Below are 11,660 nucleotides of genomic sequence, written 5' to 3'. Positions count from 1 at the left end.
TTTTAGATATATCATTCAGTCGGTCTGCTATTATCTGCCACGCTTCTCACATGTTTTTTTTGTTTTTTTACAGAGGCCTAGTTTCCTTCTCTACATATTATATGCGTTGCTGCCTTGTATATATGGACATAGAAAAGAAAGACACTAAAGAAATTGTCCCTGTTGTTACATGAATGTATATAGTTACTGGTCCAGTGAACTAAGACTATAATTTGGGAGGATTGTACAATTAGGATATGTTCTTAAAATTCGTTAAAGAATACAAAAAAATGAATCCACTAAAATAATTTAAGCAACTTTATCAGCCTTTTCTAATTATCTCAACAACTGTCATAATATATTCATCAAACTTCTAACAACAATATGAACAGCAGTCTTCATACAGCAATATAACAGTAACAATGACTGTCACATGAATAATTATAAAAAAATAATGGTCACAACTTTAAATAATAACAATACTTAAATGAACAGCAATATGCACCTATAACAATAAGGTAAAACCACTGCTGAGTGATCAGAAAAGGCTCCAGGATTAAATAAATCCTGGCTGTTAGCCTGGTCAGGAGCAGGCTAGCTGTACAGAATAAATCTCCATGGTAACTTAGGTGCCTCTGCTTTTGTGAAACCAAGTCAAGGCTAAATTGAGCCAGGATAACTGGGAAATACCAGCTTAATCCCTTATATTGGTTTTGTTAAATAGCAATATGGTTGGTTTGTCAAATGTTATAGTTCAGCAGACAAAATACCTGATTACCCAGAACCCAAATAGGCTATTATATGTAACTTAACCTCAATACTATGATCCATACAGAAAGTTACATGTTATTAAAAATCTCAACACTGTCTCCTCCTAATTCCTGTTAAATCATATAAGACTAAAGCTATCTAAAGTTAATTTGTTAGATCATTGTTTTTTTTGTAGATCAATTTTTTATTGTTTTTAAAATTTTTAACATAATGAACAGACAAATACAATCAAACAAGAACAACAACCCTCTCCCACCCCCCACCCTCTGCGGCCTCGAGGAAAAAAAACAAACAACAAAAAGAAAAAAATCACACCTTGCCTACTCACTCTCCTCTAAGTCTTGTGACGCAGAGGTCACCAGAACTGATACCCGAGCTGCTGCGCTTTTCCACAGGTCTATAGTCGATGATTTGGCTTTGTTAATCCTTGCTGTAGAGGGCTGCAGCATAACTATGTCTAGAAAATACACCAACCACTGTTGGACATCACAAACGGCTGTCGCTGAGCAGGTGTAATTTAGAGTCGTCATTAAGTAACAAAACAATCGGGTCAGTAGGAATTCAACATCCTATTAGATCATTATTGTTTTCAAGTGTTTTAATCTGCGTTTTGGGGATTATAAACACACTGTTTTGTAGGCTACTATACATGTCCTGTTGCATTCATTAAGATCTCATCTGAAGATTTCTGTTATTCAAACAACTCTGGGTTGTAGTTTAAAACTTTACAGCCAACTTAATAAAATCTCAGGTTTTATTCAGGCACGGATAACGAGAACTGAAGGCTCAGATTGGCTCCATTAGTGGTTAGCTCCATTATAAAGATACGGAGTGGAGGAGACTGGACAGGGGTAACGACCAGACTCTGATAAATTATGTAAAATGTAATTCGGATTTTATTTACCTGTGCGGATCTCCTTCCTTCCTGGGTTACCGCCCAAGTAAAACCTATGTGTGGGAAACACTGTATACACAGGAATCTGACTTGGTGATGATTGTTGAAACTTTAAATGTGCAATATATAATACTGACAGCTAATGTTTAAAATAGTTACTGCAGTTTGATGCGGCCACATATCTTGCAGATAGGGGAAGGGGTCTGCGGTCTCAGAGGGGTAGGGGATTTATTTTATTTTTATGTTTTTACCACACTTAGCTTAGATCTAAATGTACACGTGTACATTTTGAAGATGGCTGAGTTTTTAATTCTTTCAGTTAACATCAGGGGGCTAAACGGGCTGATCAAACAAGTTAAATTCCTGTACTATTTAAGAAGGAAGAACATAGACGTGGCGCTTATACAAGATTCACACTTACGTAAAAGAGATGTAAATCATCTACAAAACAAATACTTTAAGGTTGCTGCTTCATCTAATGACGACACCAAAACCAAGGGCTCCATTGTGTTGCTGTCACAGAGATGCACACTCACCGTAGACAAAAGTAGTAAGGACTCTTCAGGCAGGATATCATATATATGTACTACGATAAGGAGTAGGAAAATAGCCTTAGTTTCGTATATGCACTAATTATAGGGGGAGACATGAATGCAGTACTAGATTTAAACCAGGATAGATCAGGGGTCAATCACACCAAAGCCCAGAAACATATATCAGACATGTTTAAAGCAGTTGTGGAATCCCACCATCTTACAGATATATGGAGGATGCACAACCCTACTAGCAAAGATTACACCTTCTTTTCCACACACCACCTCACCCACTCCCGCATTGATTATATTTTGTGCTCCAGTGAGCTTAAGGCAATGTTCCACATGATAGCAATAGAACCAGCAATTCTGTCTGATCACAATGCGCTAATAACCACATTCCATTGTGATATATTAGGAGAAAGATCTAGGAGGTGGCAATTTAATAACTCCCTTCTCCAGAACACAGATTTTGATGCAGAATTTAGAGTCAAACTGGCTGAGTGTATATCAATCAACACCGACTCAGTTTCTGACCCTGCATTTACTTGGCAGGCAACTAAAGGATTTATTAGAGATTAGCATTCCTCCTTCGCAAGAACTTGAAGAGGAAAAGGGAGGCAAGGACTGCGGAGTTGGAAGAACGCTGTAAATCTTTAGAGCAGTTTCTTAAGACAAATCTTTCTAAATCACAAGGTTTAGCACAGTATATCTGACCTTAAATTCTGTCCGCTCGGTTTATGAAGAAATAAAAACTGGATGACCGTGCAGAGAGCTGGCGGATCAATGCCTTATCTCCAGATGTCCTCAACTTTCTTGTTGAGTTCCTGCAACCATTTTATGATGCCCAGTGTGAACTTGAAGGGGACCAGTACCCAACCATAAACCTGGTGTTTCTGTGGTTTAAGCAACTGAAGTGTCGCTGCAACAGAAAGACGACTGACTGGCCCCTATCAAGCCATCATCCGCGAGCGGCATCTCAGTTGGATTTTGCGTAAAGTGCAGATCCAAGAGCTCCAAAAAATCGCAACTTTCCTTTGGCCTAAATATAGCCAGCTCCGAATGTTGTCCCCTTCACAGATAGACAACCTTCACCTGGAGGTTCGGAGACAGCTCAGTGACCTCCGCACCGAGGAGGTTGCCACTGAAGGAGAAGGACCTGCGCCCAAGAAGGCTGCAGTTGACTTTGAGGAGTGGGAAAATGTACCTGTGGCACTGGCAGATGCCAAACGACTTTTACGAAGAATTTGATCCGCGATGTGTAACGTTACTGTCGGCTGCAGCGGTGCAGCCTGAAGCAGCGACATGAACAGTGAACGGGATGTGAGATAACGTTATTCACTGTGAAACAAAGTCAGTCCAGAGGGGCAGTATAACTTACTTCTTGCAGCCTGTGTGTTAGCGCCATCCTCTGGTGTTCAGAGGACGAGTTGGAAATAATAAATCCACATTTCCTTTTTGATTTAATGTAGCGCATTCATTTTGAACAGTAAACAGACAGTTTCACCGGAACTCCTTTAGTAGGTGTCCTACATCACTTTTTAATGGACAACCTGCAGCCAATCAGAATCGAGTATTCACCAAGACCATGGTATAAAGCCGTGATAAATTAGCCTAAAGGTAATGCTTGGCTACCTGTTCAGGAGGAAATTAGCCAACTCAGCGTCCTTTTGGGCTCTAAGCTGTCTCCATCTTTCAAATACATCTCCAATAGTTACCCAGACGGGTTTGTTACGTCTCTGGTAACGCAACTGCAAGAAATATGCCATTTTTTTTTAGGTCGGGTAGAATCTATCTCCGTTGATCCTGTTTGTTTGTTTGCTGCTTTCATGGCTGTACTAACATTACAGCTGTAGCGCGCTGGGTTTACGTTTTTACAGGTATATCTGGCAACCCGGCCTGGCTGTCAAACTGGGCAGCTGATACCAACACACAGGCCAAAACTCAAACAGAAATTCCGTCACGGAACGGAAATTTCAAAAGAAGAAAATACTGTCAGAAAAGATAGTATTTCAACTTAGCATGTTTCCTTAATATCTAATGACACATTGGGGTCATTTTTGGATTTATTACAGTAAATATATTACATATTGGACCTTTAAATAAGTTAGAGTCCAAACAAGGGATAATAAATCTTGGCAAAAATGGTTTAACAATTCCTATTTAACTCAAAAGGTATCGAAAATAAAAAGACACATTTCAAATTATTGCATTTGAAAATACAATAATTGTAGTTGAAAAGTCTGAATCAGCTACAAAAGAACATGGAATAACTGTAAAGAACACATGGTTTTCTGATAGGAGTGACTGCTGAGTGAACAGAAAAGGCACCAGAATTAATAAATCCTGGCTGTTAGGCTGGTCTGGAGGAGGATAGCGGCACAGAATACATCTGCATGGTTACCCATGCCTCCCATACACTAGAAAACTCTGAACAGACTTTGAAAAGACTAAAGTCTGACACCATCTCACATCTAAAGGCTGGGATCTTGCAGGGTCACAATGTGCAAGACTACAACTAGATTCGTTTTGAAAAATTTAGCCAAGCTAGCTAGTTAATGCTAGCGTTAGGGTTAGGGTTAACCCGCTTCAGAAGAGTTGAAAATCAGCAACTTTCCCTGACGCCATAGCAACCATAAACAACACTGGCTCTAGCTGCTTCCTGTTTGGTGCTGGAGGAAGTGCACCCATTGGTTGTTGACAATGTTCACGTGATTTAACTTCACTACTAAGACTTACTTATAATGTTTATACAGTTTACTATTTACATATTTGTGATTAACAGTCAGTACTTGCATATTTACATGTTTAATTATTTACATCAGCAGTAAAGAATCTACCTCTGTGGATTTTCTCACATTCACCTGGGTCTAAGTTCTGCTAGCATCTGATTGGTTAGTTCAGCTACATGTGATTAAGTAAAACGAGGAAGTGTTGTTGTGGAGCTGATGAAGTGGGAAGAAGATTAAAGTGCTGCTTAACAAAGTTATTTGTTTCCATCCAGCTGTTTCTTCTTATTTAGAGTGATACGACCACCACATATCGAACCCTCACATTACATTAATATCAAACAGCTTTGATTTTGTCGGAACATCAAGTTCTTTGGGACTGAGTTTTATGACCACCTTACACCAAACGTTTGAGACGAAGGGGGGGCACCCCAACTCTAGCAAGACTCTCAGGATTTCATTCAAATAATAGATATTATTATAACTGGGGAATCCCAGCTTAATCCGCCATCTAGGATTTGTGAAATAGGCCCCTGGTCGAGAAGATTTGTGTTTTAGTGTTTAAGTCATGCTTCACCATCTGAAAATATTGCTCACTGTATGTAGCAATAAATTGCTCACTGTTGCTTTTATTTTCGCTCTCTGCTTCTTGTCCTTATGTTGCACTCTCACACCCCTGGACCGGGGCGAGACAATAGTATTGTCCAAACTCTGTCCCCTGATGCAGCCACACCTGAATGTGTTTGTGAATTTCAAACACATTACAGCCTTTCTTTCACTAGGAAAAGAAAACTGACACTAGATGGAGTTTATTGCGGATTTAGATTTAAGTTTTTTATAATGTAATGATTCAGCAGTGTCTGACTTCTGTGCTCCCAGGTCTCACTTGTTATGTTGGTAAGCGAAAAGGTTATATCAATGATACAATTTATAAGATACAAGTAATAAACCTAAATTATCCTTGTCACACCATGTCAGATGTGGTTCATATTGTGAATGAAAATAAGTGTTGAGGAGCACTCACCGGTCTGCTCAGGTCCTGTAATGGCTTCTGTTTGAGTCTGAAGACACTTAGGTGTAAATGAAGGATTTTCCATGACGGAACGCAGTTTGTGATGTCTACAGAGGAAAGAGAGAGAGATGGATTAATTTAGATATTAACAAATTTGCAAACCCATTGGACCAATCTGCATCACCTGGCCTCTCCCTGAATAAGACAGAATGTCTCTTATATGCTGATGACCTGGTAATGTCTTCAAATAAAGAAGGTCTACAGCAGCACCTGATCCCCCTACATCAGAAAGTGTTACGCAATTAAAACTCCATTTCAAAAAAGTCCATTGCTGAGAGTGAATATAATAAATAACTTTGGGATAAAAAGTGAGTCTTGTGGAGCGTGTTGTGATGGACCGGAGAGCAACAGTTCAAACAGGTGATGGGAGGGGGGCATGTGGTGTGTTTCCTGCAGGCAGCGGGAGGTGAAGATGTCATCCGGGGCAAGTAGCTGTTGGTTAACGATGTAGTGGGCAGTTTTAATGTTTCTGTTCAGGCAGTTTTTATCTGCTGCAGAGCTGCTATCATACCACAGCAGGATGCCGTGTGGGAGGACACTCTCAATGGATCAGCGGGAGAACAATTCCGAGAGCTGCTGCAACAGGTTCACCTTCCTGATGGTACGTGTCCATAGAAGCGTTGTTTTCGTGGAAGTGATCGCACCGCTTCTCAGCAATGAACACTAGTGGGCTTGCCACCGGTTTCTCTTCAATGACCACTGACAAGCAAAGAAAACAGACCACACCATCCTACAATTGCGATGGCTGCAGCTGATTGGACATGACTTCTCCAAAGTCCCCGTGACGCTACCAGAATGCATTGCACGGCTGCTCCCATAGAAATGAATTGATTGATTTATTTCTAGATCAAGATGATAAAGCAGTAATCCAAAGGATGACATGCTAAAGTAAAATACTTATTTCCAGCACGTTCCTTGGTATTACACACAGGAAACAATAGACAAGAAGCAGACAAACTCAGACTAAAAAGACATACAGTATTAGGAGGGGAAAAAAAGACATCACATATAACAAAATAAATAAGAAATGAAGAATGGGAGCTTGGAAATGACGCTGACAATGGACACGTACTATATGCAATCTAAGAAAGTACAGCTGCTTTTGTGCCTTCTTGACTAGCGGTGGGGTGTTTATTGCCCATGAGAGGTCCTCAGAAATGTGTGTGCCCAGCAATTTGAAGCTGGACAACACCCACTCCCTGATGATGTGCAGTGTTGAATGGACATCCTGCTGCCTCCTGAAATCAGTTATGAGTTATTTTGTTTTGTTCTATGTTAAGAGTCGAATGTTAAATTATTTTCTGTAGACACTGTAGACTCATGGCCTTTGGTAGTCACGGAGCTGGAGGAGAGAGAGCAAGATGGCAACGTGACCATGTGAGTTGCTACGCCACACAACAGTTCAATACGGCGGCGAGACCGCAAGAGTGGAGAATTAAGCAAGTGTACAAAATGGTAGACGTAACGCTTAGTTACACAAACACTCTGCTATGAACTACTACAACTACTATTTCTAGTCATAGTTCCATTATCTTTATTGTGAATATAATTGCCACTGTATAGTTAGCCTACTTTAAATTCAATTCACAACGTTGCAAAATGAGATAAGAATGTACATGTAGTACACAATGTAGTACATTTTTATTTGTTGTATTAAACACACACACACATTTTTATTAATTATTATTAATTATTATATATACATATATATACATACACAGTATATGGCTATAGCCTCTAGGCTATTTTAGTGTCCAACACTACAGTAGTATTTTCTTTATTTCTTATTTCTGACACGGGACGTTTCATATAGTCGCCTGTCAGTGGCGTCATATAACCTTTGACCCCTCTAGTTACTCTACAGTAACTTCCGTCAAAACATGGGAACCCAGATGATACGTTCGAGAGTAATTGTAAATCATACAATGTCACAGAAAGAGTTATAATCGTAATACTGCTTTTTTCTGCCACATGGCATAATTTTGTCATTAATTACATACCACTTTGCAACATAGTAAAACAGCAGAGACCTTAAATGACCTTCAATATTGAAAGATCCAGCTTAGCGTTACTACAATGTGCTGGTTGACAAGTAACTAATGCTAATGCTTGGTGTATAAGGTTACAACTTAATTCAACACGCTCATTAAGTTATTTTTAGTATGATTGTTGTGTCCACGGTTAACAGCACTGGGCTAACCCATGAATAAGTTCATCAGTAACGTTAGCTGTATAGCTAGACGACTAATCTAATGCTAATTTAGCCAGCTAGCAACCCCCAGTCTGTTTGCCTCACTCCCGCGACGCTAAGAGACTTCAGTGGGGATGAGAGCTGACAACAGCCCCGGGACATATAGTTAACGTTAGCCCCCAGCCCATCAGCTAGCTAGCAGCCAGCCACTATCATTACAGCAATCCAAACGCGGCCAGCACTTAACTCCAGCGCCGGGTGCTTACGACGCTAACAGCAGTTTAATGAACCGTTGGGAACAGACCATATCAGACCCAGACACCCGAGTCAGAACAGCGGCCATCCGTAACGTCTCCGTTAACGTTACTGATGTTTGTGCCGAAAATGTCCTCCCTGCCGGATTTCTCCCCCCTTCGCGTTTAGCTGTCTATACAGTTAAATTTACCAGACAAAGGTGGGTTAGGCACCAAAACGACTAGTTAAGACTACAAAAAAGTGAAGGGGGAGCTAAGTCCGGGCAGCTGGGAGATCTTCTACTGCTGCACAATGCCCATCGGACGTCCTTGCCGCCCAGAGACTGCCCCCACCCATACGTGTCTCTCAGCGTCGTTGAGTAACGTTGCAACAAACCCCTTTCGCCCCGGTGTTGAAAACATCCAAAAGGTGACATTGACGTATGAAATATATTGTGATAGTGTGGTTTTAGCTGCTGGCTAATGTTAGCTTGCTGGCTCACTAGCTAACTGGTCAGCTACCAATACAGATCATAAACTTGAATGGGGTAAACTGGCCTAATCAGTGATGGTGTTTAACAATGAAAACTACAACTCCCATAATTCCATGCAACTACAAAACGTCATCAGAAGTCCCTATTATTTAAATGATGTATTAACTTATGAGTGTTTCTATAACAATTTACTCCAATGATTAGAGAGGCTGCTTGTAAACGTTTCCATACTCGCAGTAATGTCACTACAAATGATATTGTTGGACATTTAAGTAGCAAAACTAACTGTATTTATAAATTTAACAGAAGAAATTAATCGTAATGAAGTTGCTGCTGTTTGTCCGACAGCAGCTCTGATATGTTCACATTTTAGAGAACGCTAATAATATTTTCCTCGTAGATTGTGTATTATTTTGCCCACCCGGTATTAATAAGAATGTTAATTTGTATGATCCAACAGGCCCAATCCGTAACGTTAGATTAACCACGGGGCTGCGGATATTCTCTCTCTCTCTCTCTCTCTCTCTCTCTCTCTCTCTCTCTCTCTCTCTCTCTCTCTCTCTCCCTTTTTCTCTCTCTCTCTCTCTCTCTCTCCTCCTCTCGCTCTGACACACTGCTTTGTTTACATGCCACAGGTGAAAAGACTTGCGCAGAGGATACATCAGTGTATCCTCGAATATTACTCCTCTGAGGAGCCTCCTCGATGCTCGATCTTTGCTCCTCGATGTGCATTTTAGGAATTGGGACGTCCTTCAACATGGCATGCTGAGAAGGATTGCCGGGTCACAAGCTGGAGGATCCAGGATCGAAGAGTTGAGCAAATACAAATTTGGGAAATGAGAAAGGCCCCTGAAAGATGCAGGGACACAGTGAGCGTCCCGAACAAGATAGCAAACAAATAGTCTATATCCACGACGTTTCACATCCGGGATTGCTCTGGTGCCGCCGGAAATTCCGCCAAATGTCCAGGGCTCCGTGCAGCAGCGGTAAGTGCCCAAGACGATTGTGATTGGTTTAAAGAAATGCCAATAAACCAGAGCACGTGTTTCTCCCAACCAGGAATGCTGTGTGGACTCTCCAGACCCTCCTCTGCAGCACTGTGGAGGAAGGTCTGGCAAAGCGAGACAAGGAAACGAATGAGAAGAAATTTGGATGCTATCTTTCAAAATGATGGTGATTAGAGCAGCAGAGTTGTCAAACAACTGCCAAGCAGCCAAGAAATTTGGTGTCACAGATTGTAATGTATGGAGATGGCAAGCCCAAAAAGACGCCAACAGCCAAAGTGTACCGCTGCCCGACCACCGACCACTTCAGTGAGATTGACCAGAGTGTGTGTGAATATGTGACTGAAAAACTAAAAGAGGGCTGCACATCACTTGATCCGTCATCCAACTAAGAGCTCTGAAAATCGCCAGAGAGTTAAACATACCCGCCAACAAGTTTAAAGCCAGACGGGCTGTGTTCCCGGTGCAGGACAAGTCTCCCCCAGCGGTTGCCCTCACACTGCAGAGAGAAGCTGCTGTCTTTTCAGCGCTTTGTGTTTAACTTAAGAAATAAGCACTCATACCCCCTGGATCAGGTTTCTTTATTAAAACAAGATTTGGTCTTCAAAAAGTATTTTTCCAAAAATTAGTTTTGAAAAAGAGGGGGTCATCCTATAATCAGGGTTGTATTATTTAGTTTTGGCTGTGTGCAGAGGCCTTGCCGTTTGTCCCAGACTGGTTAAGATAAGAAACGTCTTCCAGCAAACCATCTTAATTGACTGCCTTGGTTTACTCCCCTGACTGCAACTTACTGCAGAAACATCCTAGTTAAGACAACTCTAAAAATCTCCAATCAACTTAGCAACTTTTTGGATGGCAGACGCTATCACTGCATGCCCCACAGCTCGGAACCATGCTTTCATACCCTCTCTAGCAGAGGGAGCTTTTTCATGTGGTCTAGTTTTAGCATAAAGTAATTTAAAATGTATGTATGAATACAGACTTTATGTATAAGTACCTTGTGTGCAACCACTGTTTTGTTGTATACCCAAAGCTAAGGTGCTGGTATATACTATACACATACCCTTTGTTTTTGTTTTGTGGTAAGAATAATTGTGTGATCTTAATCCCGTGCGAACCGGCCATGTCTGTAATTTGTGTAGTAAAAATTCCCTTGCAAATGACCATGTCAACAAATTCAAGTAAAAGCAGGCTTTGCTTATCTCGTGCGAATGCGCCACACAAAAGTCAGATGGTGGAGGGTAATTTCTAAATTATATGCGGTCCCTAGATGATACTAATACTGTACAAATTGGGTATTTGACTTGACAAAGAACCACAGAAGACATTATACAACTGTTAGGACTCAACATGACAAGTGAAGTAATCTTTGTGATCAGTGTAGAGGCCCTTTACAAATGTTTTTTGTTGCAAATTGTATTTTAATACTCTCAAAGAACCTTCGTAAGATGTTGTGTGTCTGTGTACCTGCTGCTTCAGCTCCACTCTCCCTGTTCAACTTGTATTTTCTTAGACAAACAAAACTGCTGCAGGAACATTTTTCTCCCACAGTGCCTCAGTGTGATTATAAAAGGATTGTCCACTTGACAACTGGCCGCCCCCGGCAAACTGATAATTACAACTCACTCAGATACTCTGACTCTGCAAACACTGTGCAATAAGACTTTTGACTCATGAATTTTAAAATAAGAACTCACCGTCAAATCTGCAGAGCTCTGCCGCAACAACTCTCCGTCAGCCGAGCTGGACTTCCTGTCTC

At 40.9% G+C, this 11,660-nt stretch overlaps 1 long non-coding RNA gene across 1 annotated transcript; it reads right to left on the bottom strand.

Annotated features, from left to right (window-relative positions):
• Nucleotides 1-752: 752 nt before the first annotated feature.
• On the bottom strand, nucleotides 753-11,449 carry LOC118493080. The gene is made up of 3 exons (XR_004895032.1): nucleotides 11,438-11,449; nucleotides 11,387-11,391; nucleotides 753-884 (listed from the first exon to the last, which is right to left on the bottom strand). It is a non-coding gene; the product is annotated as an uncharacterized LOC118493080 (long non-coding RNA).
• Nucleotides 11,450-11,660: the final 211 nt, after the last annotated feature.

The sequence above is a fragment of the Sander lucioperca genome, chromosome 14, assembly GCF_008315115.2.
Source record: "Sander lucioperca isolate FBNREF2018 chromosome 14, SLUC_FBN_1.2, whole genome shotgun sequence".
Taxonomy (NCBI): domain Eukaryota; kingdom Metazoa; phylum Chordata; class Actinopteri; order Perciformes; family Percidae; genus Sander; species Sander lucioperca.
This window is presented reverse-complemented; position numbering and strand designations above follow the sequence as displayed.